At 44.6% G+C, this 17,774-nt stretch overlaps 1 protein-coding gene across 1 annotated transcript in view; it reads left to right on the top strand.

Annotated features, from left to right (window-relative positions):
• Nucleotides 1–17,774, top strand: part of CTTNBP2NL (CTTNBP2 N-terminal like) — a 214,578-nt gene that overhangs the window by 33,025 nt on the left and 163,779 nt on the right. The window lies entirely within an intron of this gene.

Genomic DNA, 17,774 nt, shown 5'->3' with positions numbered 1-17,774 from the left:
TGAACTCAGGATGAGGTTGGAGCCAAATCCTGCAAGCTACTCTTCATTGTCATTCCCCTGTTCCCATGCAACATCATAGTGATTTTGGCTGGGTTCAGCACAGGCATGCAGAGAAGCTTCCAGGATTGGAGCCCAAGAAGTGAAAAGCTCCATTGATTTAGAGATCTTTGTATCTCCTCACCACCAGCCATCCAGTCCCCTCAGCAAACCTGCTTTAATTTTGCCGTTGGACTTTCAATGACACTGCATACATTTGGGATATTCTTTCCAAATTAAAATCCCATTCATTGTGCTATGCCTACAGCCTGCAGAATCCCAGACTGGGGCTGGAGCCAGAGCACTGGATGCGGGAGGAGACTGGCACCTTGCTTGGCTTTTTCTGCAAAGAAACTGAGAATTGTAATGAGCAGCTATGTCTAATATCTTTTCCTTCTTGGGGATGGTTGAGTGAAATATGTCATTTGGTTGGAATAATGTAGCAGAAGATTCATTACTCCCTTAGAAGGTTTTTCAAGAATAATTGGACAGTAGATTTTACCTTAGGTTCCTCGATCAAAACTGCTGATCTCAAAGCTACAAAACTGCAGGTCCTTGGAACAAAGGTCAGGCAAACTGATTTGGATGCTTTGTAAACTGGCTTTAATCCAAATTAATCCCGTGACAGATTAAAAACAAGTTTGGATAAATTCCTCCTCCTCCTCCCTCTCCCCCTCCCACGCCCTTTTAGGCCTTCCATCCTTTAAGACAGCGGTTCTCAAACTGTGGGTAGCAGTACCATTTTAATGGGGTCACCAGGGCTGGCTCAGACTTGCTGGGGCCAAAGCCAGAGCCCCAGCACCCGAGACCGTAGCCTGAGGGTTTCAGCCCTGTGTGTTGGGATTCAGGTTACAGGCCCCCTGCCTGGGGCTGAAGCCCTTGGGCTTCAGCTCTGCTCCTCCCCCAGACAGTGGGGCTCAGGCAGGCTCAGGCTTAAGTCCCCAGTCCTGGGGTCGTGTAGTAATTTTTATTGTCAGATGGGGTCACGGTGCAATGAAGTTTGAGAATCCCTGCTTCAGGATCCACACTGAGTGGTCTCAGCAGATCAGACACTTTTTGCTGTCTTTTTCCAAATTCAAACCCTGGGGGAGGCTGAAGTCCCCCAGCAGCAAGGGGGAGTTCCATGCCCTGTGACCAAAGGGCATGAGAACTGGTGACAGGAGCATGCTGGAGCCTATTGGAGAGACAGAGGGCATGTCCACACTGCAATAAGAAGTAGACCTACCCAGACAAAATCCCCTTCCAGGGGAGATTTTTGTGGAAATTAACAGCAGTTTATTTAGCTTTGGAAGGTGGCAGTGGTTCTCTGCTGAAGTTGTGAATTCTTGGCTGGAATGCATGAAACCCTGTGCAATGTGTAGCAAAAAAAAAAAAAAAAGAGGTTAAAAATACAGGCCTTCCCCAAGCAGCCAGAAGCCTTGCAGCTGCTGCCAGTTATCCACCAGTTGGGCTTAATGAGACGGCAAGAGTTCTGTGGAGGAATGTGCAAAAACCTGATTAGCAGTACCTGTTTCCCTTGTATGAGTAAGGTCTTATTGGAAAAACCCGGGAAGTGGGTGGGCACAAGCCCACCCACTACTAAAGGCCCCTCCCCAAGCCTAGCAGGAGGGACCACTGGACCCAGGGACCAACTAATTACGGGGAACAACTAATGAAAAACAGGGATTGGAGTGAGGGTCAGAGGTTCAAAATGAGGGTACTGAATGGGGACACTGAGCAGAGAACCCCGGACAGCGCCCACTGCTCCTCAAAGCTGTCAAGGGAGCCAGCAGACACTGCCCAGTGGAACTCTGCCTGGATGCGTGAAACAAGGGAGAGGTATATCAGTGGTTCTCACCTGTGGGGTGTACACAGATCTTCCACAGGGCGCATCAACTCATCTAGATATTTGCCTAGTTTTACAACAGGCTACATAAAAAGCACTAGCAAAGTCAGTACAAACTAAAATTTCATACAGATAATGACTTGTTTATACTGCTCTAGATACTATCCACTGAAATATAAGTACAATATTTATATTCCAATTGATTTATTTTATAAGTCTACGGTAAAAATGAGCAAGTCAGCAATTTTTCACTAGTATTGTGCTGACACACATGTATTTTAATGTCTGATTTTGTAAGCAAGTCGTTTTTAAGTGAGGTGAAACTTGGGGTACACAAGACAAATCCGACTCCTGAAAGGGGTACAGTAGTCTGGAAAGGTTAAGAGCCACAGGGGTATATAAACCAGTGGCAGGATGCATGCTTGAAGGGAAGGTACTGGGGGCTGGGTCTATGGTGTAGGTTTCTTGTTGTTTTGTGTTGCAATAAATCCCTCCCTCTCTTTTCTTTTCTAATCAGAATTTGCTGAGGGAAGGGGAGCTTTTATTTTTCTATCGAGAGAGGGGAGCTTCAGGGAGTCTGAGATTGTCAACTTTTGCTAGCTGTATTTAGGCATGTAGGCATAAATTGTAACTAGAGGTTCAGCTGCGCTCTGTGCATACACACAATGAGATACAGTCTCTACCCTAAAGATTTTACCATCTAAATGCATAGGACGGTTTAAGGAAGGATTCTTGTCCTCATTTTACAGATGGGGCAACTGAGATTCACCGGGAGTCCACAGCAGAGTTGGGGAATGAGCCTGGGTTATGTGAGTCCTAGTCCGGTGTCTTAACCACAACCCATTCTTCTTTGTAAATCTAATGTATTTTTTCACTACAATATGATGTTCTCCCTTTGCCCTTCCTCTGAGTCGTTCATCCCGTCTTTCTACTGGATTTTTCTGGTTGTTCCTCCTACATGTAATGCCAACCCATCAGTGTCCTGTGTCAGCTTTTGAACCTGTGATGTTCACATGGGTATGAGATTAACCTGGACAAGTTTGTCCATCTCTGAACAAGCTGTGTGCTGTGTTGCCTGGTGGTGAAAATCTCTCTGAGGCCATTCTCGGGTGTGTGTGTGTGCTATGACTGGCTGCAGCATGGACCGGAACAGATCAATTCAGGAATATCCCTGGTTTTGCTCACAAGGCAGAATGTTTCCACATTGGCTGTGGAGACGCTGATTCCTATGGCAACGTTTTGTATTGTATTAATTTCACTGACACATGAAGGGTAGTCTCAGCCCCCTGTGGCTTCCATTTACTCCAGACTCTGACTTCAGTGTGCTTACATCCCGACCTTAGTGTTAATGTTAGTGCTCGTATTTACTGCTTGATTCGTCTCCAAAATGTCTGAAGGCTATGATATTTTCATCTTATTGAGAGCATTATATTTCCTAAAGGCTATTAAAAAACAAAACAAAAAACAAAAAACTGAACTCCACATAGATTCTGGTATAATTCCCTCCATTTGGAGTTGACATGCATGCTAATAAAGACATAAGGAAAATAGCTCTCAAAAGGCGAAGGAAAGATGGAACCCAGCAGCGAGCCTTAGCCAGAGATGTGCTTAGCTGTCTGACACTATATTCACACTAATCTCTAGCAATTAAAATGTGGTATCTCCTATTTCAAGCTGAGTAATGATAAGAGGTGCCATAAAATTGAATCATATATACCCTAGCTATTCAGAATAGAATAATTTAGGAGCCTTTCATCTTCATAAGTATATTTGTGCATTTTTTTTAAAAAAAGTACATCTATTCTCTTTCGTGTTGGGTTGTAATTTCTATTCGAGTGTGAGAATCTTATAAAATGATTAATCGAATTATCTTCCGAATGACACATTAATATTTTTGTGGAAGGAATGGTAACTTACTTTCCCCAGTTTTTAAAATTTCTTTTCGAACTATCAAGCCCTTCTGGCACTAGGTGAAGTCCAAAGAGTTCCAGGGGGTAGATCTTCTGAGGCATAAATAAATGGCATTTAGATGTCTAATTCCTAATTAATGCTGGGATGTTCAAAGGAGCCTAAGTAAGGTAGGTGCCTGAATCCCATTGACTTTCAGGGTCTTTTGAAAATCCAAGCCCTATTTGTTCACTAAATATTGCAAATCTCTAAAAATTCTGTAGCCCTTCCTAATGAATCTGATGAGTTTTGTTGCAGTTTGATTAATGCATTTGCATGTCCTCTTTGAAGTTCCTCCTAAAGATCCACTCCTCCTTCAGTGCCACCAAGAAATCAGTTAATATACATTGAAAAATATCAGAACCAAGCCCCTGATCCTGAAAACTCTTCCACATTTGTTTTTAAGCATGTGAGTGCCTTGACTTCAATTGGCACTGCCACTGTCAGTGTGTTTAAGGTTCCTCTATGCTAAGTCCACTGGCAACAAGTGATACTCATATGCTTAAATATACATGCATGAATATAAAATTCTCCCTTCTTTGTTTCCCAGTACACCCTGAATTGTAGGTTGCAAAATTCCTGTACTGGACATTGCCTTGTTTTGTGTCTTGGACATTAAGCAATGTGTGCACTGTCAGTTCTTATACATGTTACTTACATATTAAAAAAGCAAGACCTTTCGTCAAGAATATTTATCAGGAAAAGGGGATAGGAATGGGCTGGGAGATGTACCTTGCTGCTTCAAATAAGCAAGTCATTCTTTCAGTCACACACTGTCAAATGCATTGTGGGGGAGGGTTAGCTAGGTGGTTTGAGCATTGGCCTGCTAAACCCAGGGTTGTGAGTTCAATCCTTGAGGGGGCCATTTAGGGATCTGGGGCAAAAATTGGGGATTGGTCCTGCTTTGAACAGGGGGTTGGACTAGATGACCTCCTGAGGTCCCTTCCAACCCTGATATTCTATGATTCTATGAAAGGGGGGAAAACACTGTTAATTCATTGCCTGAGACCTCACTTTATTAGGGGTTAGAGATGGTATGGATTCTATTAGCCTGTTGCTAAAGAGGAACTTCTTCAATAAGGTATTTGAGTAGATCAGTGGTAACCGATAGAAATACAATAGTGATTTAGGAATAGTTACAGAATTCCTTTTTATAATGAGGCCATATGTGTTTGTTCACACCAGTATCTGCCCATAAATCCAATTTAACAGGTGTGTTAAATTAACTAGCACCAGAGAGGGATTTTTCTAGCTTGTAAATGAGAGAGAATGGAGCAATTGACTCTTAATATTTAGCTTCAAAATAATCGCGTTTACTGTGACTTTAGAACTCTTTGTTTCTTTGTAACAATCACTGCCATAACTTTAGCTTTATGAAGCAGCTCAGTTCCTTGCATCTGGATGCTGAGCCCTTCTAAAAATCTAGCTGCAGTCATGGGACTAAGCTATTGAGAATCTGGCCCTGTGCTCTTTGCTGTTTGTACACACTCAAGGAAAACAGTGTGGCCTATTGGTTGAAGCAGGGGATTGTGAAGTCAGGAGCCAGGGCTGGGTTCTATGCCCAGCTCTACCAATCTCTCACTTTGAGGAAGTCACTCAATATCTTTCTGCTTCAGTCTGCTATTCTGTTAAATGGGTATAATAATACCAGCCTACCTCTGAGAGAGTTGAGGGTTAAACTACATTTGTAAAGGACTTTGTGATCCTTGAATGAAAGGTGTGCAAATGCAAACTATGATTTCATAGCAGTATACTCACTTAGCCAGAGAGTTTATGCAACAGCATTATGCAGTTGTCAAGAAGTGCTGAGGATTTTTGAACGTCTTGTATCTTCCTAACAAAGGGAAGCATCTCATAGAGAGCCACTGGAAATGAGGCAGCGCCCGTTTCCTTCTTGTGTTAGAGGATTTTAATACAAGACCGCATAAGACACACGAAGTCCCCAGTAACATTGAATCTTCCCGGTCAATGCAGTGGAAATACAGATGAGAGGGCTCCCTTTAGCATGTACATGCATGGGTGTGCGCATGCATACCAACCCTTCAGACCAGGTCACTGTAACAGCTCAGTGGGTTTCAGCGTTGTCTGTGCACTTGGGCTGGATGCAACCGACAGCTCCACTGTCAGTGGCTGTGCCAGGCAGATGACCCCTCTCGTAACATAGAATATGCCCAGACTGTCCTTCCAGCACACTGCCATCTTTTGGCACATGGAAGGAAAGAGCGCAGAGGGCAAACAGGAAGGTTTGATGGAGCACTGAGCTGTTTTCTGCCTGCTGCCCAGTAGCATTCACCCCTGGATAAAGCTCTGCTCACACCAGCAGCTTTCAGTTTAAACTCTGCAGTTGATGGCGACTTACCTTGAATCATTCATGAGTGTTATGTTTGGTGTGTGGGTGTGTCTGGTGTTCACTGTTTCAGTAATTTCACAAGCTCTTTCTCATTTGCATCATTCTCTTCTTCAGGGATTTAACTGTATTCTCTTACCATATTCCTTCTTATACCTTCCTGATTGAGTTAAAGTAACTATTTTATTAAACTCCAGAATCCTGAATGTATTTGTCTTCCTAACCCATATCCTATTACATGCTCTCAGACCACCCACATGCTTTACTGCCTTTACATTTGCCCTGCAATCTTTCATGCCAGTTGACTTTTCATCTTCAAATCCCTTTTCACATTAAACACAGACCCACATTGTCAGCCCCATTTTTCTTTGAAATCCATCAGAAGTCCATGCCAGGAGTGGCCGGAGGTGTTCTTCACAATTTGCAAACAGCATTACGGTCTTGGGGGAAATGTCCTAGAGCGTTGCTCTGAATTGATTAAGTAGTTTCTCAGCTTAGATATATATTTTCCAGCACACAGTTTGACAACATTTTTACCTCTAATGGAATTTTATCCAGTCTTGATCACTGAACATACTTCACGCCCAGAGCATGGCTCACTAAAGCCTCATATAAAGTTTTGAAAATCAACAGAAGAGAAGGATCTCTGTGGTCTCTCAGACTGGTTTCTCTAAACAGACAAACAAAGCCTCCATTTTGCTGCCTATTTTATAGGCACACTCATATGGCCAGAGAGAGGAGAACATACGTCCTTTTCCAGATTTGGCCAGGGTTTATTGGGCTTTGCCTGCCCAGAGCCCAAACCTGATCCAGAATCGAAAAAGGATACTTAGCTCTACTTGTCTGTCTACCTATGAACTTAAATAGCCCCATTGTTGTTGTATCTGAGCACATGCCATGAATCTGTGACTATCATCGCTATACTCCTGTGGGGTAGAGAAGTATTACCCTCATTTTAAAGATGGGGAACTGAAGCATAAAAAGATTAATGGACTTGGCCAAACTGATGTTTAGAAGTTCAGGGGTATCTATTTATTTAGTCCCCATTACTTTTTGTTCTCCCTGCTGCTGGTTGATTCCATGAGGAAATCGATTCCCACAGCGGTGCTGAGATGAAGCAGGAAGCAGCAGAAATCTCAGGAGAGACTATTCTTACAAGATTCCATAGTCTTCAGATTCAAGAAGTGCAGCTTGCTTGGATAAAGGTCTGATCTGCTGGACCCTCACCCCAAATGTCTGAGAGAGACCATTGCTGATTACAGGGAGCATCCCGCTGTGGGTAGGGGAATATTGCATCATCTAAACTATCACGCTCAAATGTGCAGATGTATTAAAAAAACATCTCCACAGTATCCCTCAGCGCCACAGGGCACTCTTCCACAAGCCCCAGAAACCAAAACAGGTAGCACAATGAACCTGGCTATTCAGGAGGGACAGACTCTGCTCTGTCTCGGGAGAAAAGAAATCTCTCAAGCGGCAGCAGTGTAAACTGGAAGTAACGCCACTCCACTCGATGGATTTACATCTGTGTAAAACAACTGAACAAGAGATCAGAGTCAGACCTCTGTCAATCCTGTGGCAGCCTCCAGAAGAGACGCAAATTTGGGAGGACACCATGCTCCTAATTATATTTATTCTGCCTGGCTGGAGTGGCAGCTGGAGTGCGTTCTAGCTAAACAAAAGGGATACTTGGCAGTGCCTGGCATTCAATTTGCGGGGCTTAGCATGAATGAACGAATTCCCTCCCGCGAACTAAAATCTACTGAGTCTATTTCAACGAGCAAGTCCTGGGAATGGCACTGTGTGGAGCTGCTCAGGACATAATTCTCTCAAGATTTTGTAAATTCAACTGAGGCTAAAATTTTCGTGGATGAAAATGTGTGGAAAATTTTGCAGCTCAGTTCCTCCTATTCAAACTACCTTTCCAATCTTTCTAGAAACAGCATAATGAAAACAAAACAAAAACTTGGAGGCAAACCATAAAGTATTTTGCTTCTGACAAAACTGGTGAACACATGATCTTCCATGAGTTGCACTGTAGGCATGAAATCTTTGTACCTGGCTTTGTGAGGGGACAGATAGCTAGAACCTCTGTTACTTGAGACATTTTAAAACCAAACTGGACAGAGCACTGGAGACTAGATCACGTGGGGCAATCCTGAACTAGTAGTGAGTTGGGAAAAGATGGCTTGGTTCCATTTGGTTCAATCTCTGGAGCTATGAGTCTCTTATTCTAAGAGTTCAAAGCATCAGATGGATCTAGAGAATGCGTTCTCCTACCACAAATACTGTTCCTAATAATAATCTTAAACAGAAGGAGAAAGATAAGAATTACCAGACTGGATCTGAGCATGGAACCATCTAGCCCACCAAATAGTTCACAGGATGGTGCAAGAAACTCTGATGTAGGAGAGAGACTTCCACCCCAAGGATGTCTGATATAAAAGAAGAACCTCTAAATAATGAACAGTAACAGAAAAAGCCAGCGTTTTATTGAAACATTGACAAGAAAGAGAATAATTGATGTCAGTGGTGGAAAGCAGTGCTAGAGAGCACTTCTGTTTATGCACAAATAGCAACAGAAGGCAATCAGCAATGAGGGGAAAGGGTACAGCAAGCACATGACAAACTGAACAGGGATTTGGTAAAACGTGGCCTCTGGGAAAGTTTTCCTGAGTGTTGTGGTCAAGCCATTAAAAGTTCCCATCAGACTGTACAGCTACTGTCTTGCTAAGAGTCTTGCAGAGAAGAAAAGAAAGGAAATAAGTCAATAATATATCTTTGTGCTCATTTAATTTTTATTCACTGTAGATCGGTACAGATACCAAAATAGCTCACTTCTCAAGTGATTGTTTAACATTTTTGTACTGTGACAGTTTCCTGGCTGCAACTTGAAACTAGATGAAGCTAGAAAGATCATCTCAGCCATCAAACTCTACCTGAGGCCATGACATCTTTCCAGCTTTACACTCGTGTCAACTGAGGCTTCATTAGTCACTCAGACATTTCCCACAACATGAGCTGTAGCTTTTGTGTGGGTGTAACTTTGAGTGAGGAATGAGAAGAGACAGAAGTAGATATAGACAGCTATAGTAAATGGCTGTCTTTGTCTCAACTTCTCAACACCTTTGCTTGTTGAGCAGTATTAAAAACATAAGTAAGTGAAACAGCTGCTTTTTGTTTTTCAATCTGCTCTTTCACAATGGTGTTATTCCAGACACACACACATGGTTTTTGGGATGTGTCCTGACTGTTCACACCAGTATTGTTGGTTAAAAACAAAAGGGGGGGAGGGGAGAGACAGTAAACAGAATGGGAAATGAAAGAAAATTCCCCAGTACAGCAGTAATAATTCTTAAGGAGCATGTTCTGAAGGACATTGGCTTTTTCCACTCTAAGGTGTCATTTTTGACAACTCACCTTAGTGAGACTGACTTTGGGGGCTGGAGAGGGAGCTATACTGGGCATCAACATTGTTTCCTTACTTTACTTGGAAAGGATCAGCATACCAGTGTGGGGAGCTAATTATATAAATCCCAAAGCAGGAAAAGTTTTGACTTTATTTAATAGGAACAAAAGCCTCGCCTGTGTTTAATTAGTCTGCCCTTTGTTTTTGAAAAATCAAGTTGACCTGACTTTGCAGTTAGCCAACAGACTGCTGCTTAATGTTCCAGTCCTCTCGAGATAGAAGTCACCTGCTGCTGGGTGTTACAGGAAGAGCTAGGTAGGACTTCAAAAGTCCAGGTTGCATCCCATAATATAAAGAGGTGTGCCATGGTGCTGAATGGTTTGTGTGTTCAGATGGAATGCACCTGCAGTTGTGCTCAGCTCCCAGGGAGCTGTAGGGTGCTGAGCACTTGTGAAAAATCTGATGGCTTATTTAGGTGCCTGAATAGGAATTGAGCCCCTCTTCAGATCACCTAGCCCCCAATGTGCGTGCTGAACCCTTCTGAAAATTCTGGTCTTCATGCCCTGCAGAATGGCCTGGGAACATCCAGGTAGAACACTGCCCCTGCTTTTTACCCTAACCAAAGGACAGTCCATCCTTTCTGCACCAGGAATTTGCTGCAGAATTCAAGGATTCCTAAATCTGTCATAGTGTAAAGGGAACTGAAAGCCAAGGTTTTACTTGCTGAAACCAGAGTTCTGTGGTTCCCCTTTAATAGCAGACATGCTAACTCTACCTAAAACAACATACAGAGCTGTGTTCTCTAGATCAGTGTCTGACCTCAGCTAGAGCAGTTTAAATCCAGAGTAATTCCACTTGCTTGCTTGCAATGTGCTTTGAGATGCTCAGAGGGAAGGTTATAGAAGTGCCAAGTATTATGGAGTACTGGGTACTAGATTTCATATCAATACTATGCAAATTACATGAGTATCATGATCGAGAACAATGAGGGGCTTGAGTAAGGGAGATGGAGGCTTTCCCATTATCAGCCACTCATTCAAATACAAGTCAGATGGGAAGGACCAGAGTTTATTCCTCTCTGAATAGAGCTGGTCAAAATATTCTGAAAAATGTTGACTGCAAAAGGGACAATTTTTTGGTGAAAACTTTTCTATTTTTCAGCTAACTCCACCTCTGACATGTTCATCAGCCTGAGTGAGGTTGGTACCCTTCACTCTACTTTCTAGCAGACAGCTGTTCACAACACAAAGTCTGTCACTTACCACTGTCTCTTTTGCTGAGAAACCAAGGACTGACTAGGTTGCAGAGGCCAAGCTATCTTTTCTCCTGTGGAGTGTGCCGTTTGGGTAGGGTGACCAGATGTCCCGATTTTATAGGGACAGTCCTGATATCTGGGGCTTTTTCTTATATTGTCGCCAATTATCCCCCACCCCAGTCCCAATTTTTCATAGTTGCTATCTGGTCACCCTACGTTTGGGTCAGGACAGAGGTATCTTACATTGCTGGAGCAGTGTGAAGGAACCTTATACACTGCCGTTGCCCATATGCTGTAGCTGGTCAATCGATAAACAGAGTACGTGGTTATCTACCTAGAAACTTACGTGAGCAAAAGATTCACTGGAGGGGGGGAAAATCAAAGCAAAAAAGAAGAGCATAGCTGAGCCCTCTTGGAATTAATGGCAGTGAATGAAATGAGCTTTTGCTGACTTTTTATCATTGCTGAAACATATTTTTAGGATGCAAACAGCTTTTCTGAAATGACACTGGTAATGCTTAGAGGATGAGTTAGGAGTACATTAAAATGAGTTCATTTTAGATGTAAGTACATGATTCCTAGCTGATCAGTTACCTGCAGTGCTAGACGCTCGACAACATACATTATTCGTGAGCGCCTAATGTAGCCTGAAACCAAGCTCCTTCTATAGACAGAGTTCAAAACCAAAACAAGAAGTTTCCCCACAGTGAGGTGGTGGTGGGTCTTATATACTCCACAGGCCCCTGCTTTGCTGGCCTACTAATGAAGTTCCATCCTGCAGGAATGCTGATGGGAGGTCAGTATGTGGGGGAAGGTAGCCCTGTTTTTGTCCAGGCCGTAGCCACTCTAACGATAGCGGAACAGGAGAAGGTTTGCACCAGTGGTTAGGACTCTGGCTGACCGACCTGGGTTCTTCTCACAGGCTCACCATGTGACCTTGGACAAGTCACTTAGCCTCTCTGGGCCTCAGTTTCCCCATCTGTACCATGGGGATAAGAGCACTGCCCTGCCTCATAAGGCTGTTGTGAGGATAAACACTTTCAAGATCATGAGGCAGCTGGTACCTAAGATAGACAGAAGACTTCCCGCTCCAAGATTGTCGGTGCCAAACGTTGGCATTTGCTCATCTGGGATTCTCTTCTCCATGCTCCCTGATGGCCTCTTTAAGTGACCTTTAACCTCACCCCATGCCCACTTTGTGCCACTGTCATGTCCTCCCGCAGGGAAGTGCCATGTTTGTGTTCTAGGACAGAGCCCACTCAGGGTCTCAACTCACTTTACATGTAAGAAAACCAGGGGTTAGAGTGAGAAACTAAACTGTTGCTGATACTTGGATGGGGCCCGATCTGCTTTGGGCCCAAAGTGTCATCTGAGGATCCATGTTAACAACTGAACTTACCGTGGTGAGTCCATTTTCCTTGGTAAATGTTCACAGCATTGCTCTTGGTAACGGGCTGTGCTGGGATGCACATCAGCCACTGCCTTGGTGCTCTCACAAGTGCATGATGTTAATCATGTAACACATGTAACAGCCCTGTGCATGCGGTAACTTTCTGTGCATCCCTTCATGGTCATTCACAGCCCAGAGCGTAACCGGCGGTGTAGCAGTGCCGTGGAGTCCATGTGACTGCAGCAGCTTTCTCAAGGCAGCAGCACCATCTGGAACAAGGGGCAACGAGAAAGCTAGGAAATGTCTGCACTGAACTCCCCTGATCTGAGGCTACATTGCGAACTCAAACCAGGTCGATCCAAAAAGGGTCACTGAGGTTCATGTCTTCACTGGGCTTCATTTAAAATGGCCTGGGTCTTGAATTGAAATCCAGCAAAATATGCTGCTTCACAATGACTTTTCTCCTGAGACTCGAGTCTGATAAGGGGCGGGGGGTTACTTTCTTTGTTTGGGTTTTCTTAGGAAACTTCCGGTGCTTTCAAATCTTAAATTCCAGCAAAGAGGGGTTGGAAAGAGGGAGGCTGTGAACCTATGTGGCTCAAAACTATAAACACAGCATATTTCTCCCTCTGCAAACAGCCCAAACATCTTCCTACTTGGGCATATGTATCCACGCTACATGGAGACGACTCACACAGTACACCATGGCCACCAAGGCAGCAAGAGTCCGCAGGTGGCTGCATCTCTAATCAACGCAAATTAAAAGTTTGCAGGGGAGTGGGCTCCATTCTTGTGATGCTATTGACTCAAAGGAGGGGCTCAAACCTAGAGTCCTTGTTAAAAGATTGGAAAGCTGTGAGTTGAGTCAGGGGAGCCCTCTGAACAGAGTCTGTAGAGATCTGCTAGAATAGGGCAGTGAGGGAGAGGGCCAAATCGAATCCTGCCCCATACACCCCAACTGTCTTGCCACTAGACTATGGGGGGCTGTGGCCACCCCTAGAAACCCCTTCTATTAATGAATCTTCAGACAGCGCTTCCTCTCTCACTGCTGTAAGCCTGTGTCTCTCCACCCTCAGTTGCTGACCCTCAACGGAATGCTTAAGCAAATAGAAATGAAAAGGCCCTTGTGTTCCTAAATCTGCACAGAAAATCCATTTCCCTTTGACAGGAAGCCATCTGCATTGCTCTCCCTCTCTGTCTTGAGCTGGGGCTTTGTCAGTGAATTCTCACATGCAAATTAACTGCCCCTTGTTTTCTCTTTGTTCCACAGATCAGCTTAATAATACTGGGATGCCTCATACAAGGCTCCCGATCAAATCCTCCTTGTTCGTTTTCATTTTTCTGCACTTGGCAAAACCAGACATGATATTTCTGGGACCTCAAAAAAGGGGGTGAGGGGAAATCCCCTTCAATCCCTTCCCCTGTATATTAGCCTGTTTTTTTGTGGGGGTGGGGGTGGTTTTAATCTCTCCTTCTAGTGCTCTTGCTTAGAGAAGAAGAAAATAAAGGACTAATTGCCTGCTCTCCTCAATTGTCTGTCTGGTGTGAGAAGTGGCTGCAGGAATTGTTCCTGCATGCCCTGTCTCATCTTTCCCTCAAAAGCCTTGCGTCTCCCTGAGCTTGACTTTGCATTTGACGTTCCATATCGAGCAGCCCCAGGAGCAACACAGACCCTTGAAGGGGAAAGAAACATGCAGGCTTAGGAGGAAAGTAAAAGGGACTACAAATGTACAACCTGGGTAGAGCACAGCTAACGGGGACACAGATACCTGCAATTATCTGAAAGGTGCAATGTGAACAGTAAGGTGAGAGACAAGGAAGAATACAAGAGAGTGGCCCAGGAAAGTATAACTTGGAACAATGATCCCAACTAAACAAAGAATCATTGAGGATGAATGGGCCAAACTTACCTCTGCTGAAATTCCATTGACTTGGGTTGGACTGTGCCAATTTATATCAAGGGTGAAGGTGGCCCACTGGAAGAAAAAAATTCCCACCTGTTGGGCCATGGAGCAATTTCCCCAGGAGGAGAGGAGGAAGCCCCATCTTTGAGACTTTTCAAAATAGGTGCCACTTACAGCATAAGACAAAGGACAATCCCGCACTGACTACCTGGTCCGAGTGGATTATATGATGACTGGTATCTCTGATTCTATGCAGAACATGTGACAAATGCAAAGGGCAGAATCTGCTTTTAACAATAGTCATGAAAAGCTACATCAGCAATCTGAAAGGAGACCCGGGACTTTTATTTTCCCCTATTAGATTTTTCCAGCGATTTAGGAAGAAAGTCAGTACCTTTTTTTATTAAGAAGAGGAAGCAGAAGCAGCTTTTATTGATTAGACTGTCTCTTCTGCTTTGTCCAGATCTTTGTGATACTAGACATGTTCCTGAGTGAGACTGTAGATACATTACTGTGAAACTTGGGCTCAAATTTCCTGGCCTTTACAAGCTAGTTTGAAAACTTTTACAGCTGTCAAGACACTGCAGAGATTTATTTGCATTGTTACTCTAATTATGTTTTGGGGAGGTTTTGGCCTTTCAGATAAATTTTTTTTTAAATCTCCTCAAAGATCTATTTTTTAATTCTCTCACCTCAGCAGTGTACTCAGGCTCCTCAAAGTGTGGGAGTAGGGTGGAGTTTTTTCCTTTATTTAGTTTCCCAGCATGAAGCATTAAGGACCCTACCCAAGACCCCCAAATGGCAGGGAAGGGACATTGCCCACACTGTTGTGTTTTGCAGCAGAGACTCAGGTGCAGGTTTCTGACAGAGAGTTAGAATTGAATTTCACTCCCAGGCAACCATTCCTCGCTTGCCTGAGTAGCTCCTACTCCATTCATCCTGCCTTTTTCTGTTCCTTCTGTTCTGAGGACTTGATCTTCTCTTACCTTAAGCTCTTCACCAGGGTCCCCTGAGGCTTATTTCAGAAACTCTCAATGGGTAACAGCTATATATGTCCTTCCTATTCTATCCAAACATGCCCAGATAGTTCCTGAAAACATCTTTGAGAGCCCCGTGCACTTAACTCTGTTCCTACTGAAGGCAACGGGAGCCAGTTAAAGCACCAAGTATCAGATTCATTCTAGTACACTGATACATCCTTATTGCTACGTGGGAACATGCTTCATTCCGTGTTCTACCCAAACTGCTGCAGCCGTGCAAGTAACTCAGCCATTGAGTCCCAAGGGTGAGGAGCTGCGCAGCCTTTGAAGCTGAAGCAGAACTCACGTGACATTTGGAAGATGCTGAATGCTTTCAATCAGACGCCGTCTTGTGATTCTGTTCTTCATGGGAAGCTGCTATGGCCAATAGGAGCTGTAAACAGAAAGATGGTTGCATGAGTGGAGGAGGCAGTCGTTCAGGCTGACCCAGCAGCAAACTGACAGGACTGGGAAATTATTTTATTACTGGCTCAACATGTTTGGTTCATTGGCCTTTGTTCGATCATTATAAAAAGTTGGTGGTGTAAAGAGAAGACACAGCTTGCCTGACTCTGATCTCACTTGACTTCAGAGGAGATGCTCCTGATTTGCACAGCTGTAGGTGAGCCAAGAAGGAAGCCCTGAGCATGCCATTTATCCATAGGAACGTTACGGGCCAGGGAGCTTCCCCTCCGCTGCTTTGCCATCAATGTGCCTCCTCCCGCTGAGCAACGAAAAGGTGTTTTGTCAATCAAAACAGAAAGTTGCCCTGGAGTGAACCCCTCCAGGGGCAGGAGCAGCATTTAGTCTCCCTGCCCTGTTCAAACCCCAGCTTCTCTGTGAAGATTGCCAAGAAGAGGATCAAATGGACCCCATTGTGGTGGTGTTCTGTAGCATTGTTCTCTGCCTGAGTTTTATTTTAAGACCAGCTGCCAAATAATTGTGCTTTCATGTTACATACACTTTTGACAAGCCAAGTGGTTTTAATTAGTCCCCACAGCCCTGAGCACAACACAACCTGTCCTTCTGGCAGCGACAAATGGATACATGCCCACTGCAAGGGGCAGCAGGTATTACCAAGGAGTGAGACATGCAGTGTTGCTGAAAGGGTTTTTTTTCAGCCTTTAAGCAGGCTGCCCATTTGATCCCGTTCGGACTGGCACCTAGGCTCCAGTAGGGCAGCCCAGCTGGCAGGCACAAAGCCACTGGAGCAGATGGACGCGGCCGAAGCCACCCAGCGGACCATGCGTAGAGGCTCAGTTACACGGAGCGAGGCCGGGGGTATGGAGAGGGCCAGCCTTCTCCAAGACAGCCGCTGTCACTCCGCAAGCATGTGGCTGGGGGAGCAACTTCCAAAAGTGGCTAGTGTCAGGTCTGTACGCTATACAACAGTAGGACTCTGAGGAAACCACCTGGGCACAGCTGGGTTCCAAATAACCGTGTTCACTAACAATATACAAATGTACTAGGCCTAGCTAGATAAGTTAGGTTTGGGTGGGTTCTGCCGCAGGCATCAGGGAGGCCTGTTCTCAAACTGTTTGAAGAGATACTACCCAATTCCTATTCACTGCACTGCCTGACCTTACCTCCAACTCCTCCCTGCACGTTGACCCCATTCCCATTATCTCCTATGCACACCTGTCCATTCAGTCCACTCCCCTGCCGCTCCTGTCTCTACCCTTTGCCTTCTCGCTCAGATTCTTTGCTCAGCTCCCTGCAGTTCTGGGGAAAGGACTTGCCTCTCATTCTCTTTTGTGAAACCAATGCTCTGCCACCTGCACTGGCTTCCAATAAGCTTCCAGGTAGAATTCAAGATGTTTGGTTTTAACCTATGAAACCCTAACTGGAAGCTGGTTCCCTGGGAGATGGCCTCTCTCCCTGAGAGATACCGCCACAGTTCACAGCAACAGGGGCACTGAAGCTGGAAATCTCTCCAAATAAATGAAAGGGAGATGCTGGCAGGGCATTCTCTGAGACAGGGTCCTCCATTCTGGAACTCGCTCCCCTCCCCTTGGTTTGCCACAGCCTGGATTTGCTGTCTTTGTGGGCATGCTGCAAAGCTCGCCTCTTTTCTCTCTTCTGGTGAAGAAGGGGTGGACTGAGGTGGGATGTCTGTATGGGCAGTGCTGTGTGTATGCTGTGAACTTTGAGTGATGGGCTAGGTGCTCAGAGTGCTAGATGGGTTGCTAGAGTTATATTAGAAATGTGATGAAGAAATGAAGAAATAACATTAAAATATCTGATTCTTTCGGACCTTCCCCTCTACCGATGGGTTTCTTCCCCAATTTTAATATGGCCTTTAAAGCTTTCCTCCTTACAGCTGAATCTGTTCAGTGTTTTGTGACACTCTGCATTTCTCTGGCATGTACCATTATAATGCGAAATATGCCATGTATTCTGCCACCGCCGTGCCAGAATGGAGACGTAGTTATATTCTCACTGCCATTAGGAAGGGAGCTGGAGAAGGAATTTGTGGTGGTGTAAGTTTATCAGTACCTCAAAATGTTTTTCATTTTCATCTTAAATTTTGTACTCAAATGGCAGGATAGTTTCTCCAGCCCATGAAAAATTGTTTCCATTTCAAAGGAGGCAAATTCCTGCCTGGAGCAAATCCACAGCTGCCTAGTGAGGGGAGAAAGCCC

Source organism: Lepidochelys kempii, chromosome 21 (genome assembly GCF_965140285.1).
Source record: "Lepidochelys kempii isolate rLepKem1 chromosome 21, rLepKem1.hap1, whole genome shotgun sequence".
Classification (NCBI taxonomy): Eukaryota; Metazoa; Chordata; order Testudines; family Cheloniidae; genus Lepidochelys; species Lepidochelys kempii.
Note: the sequence above shows the minus strand (reverse complement) of the source record. Positions and strands in the feature narration are given on the sequence as shown.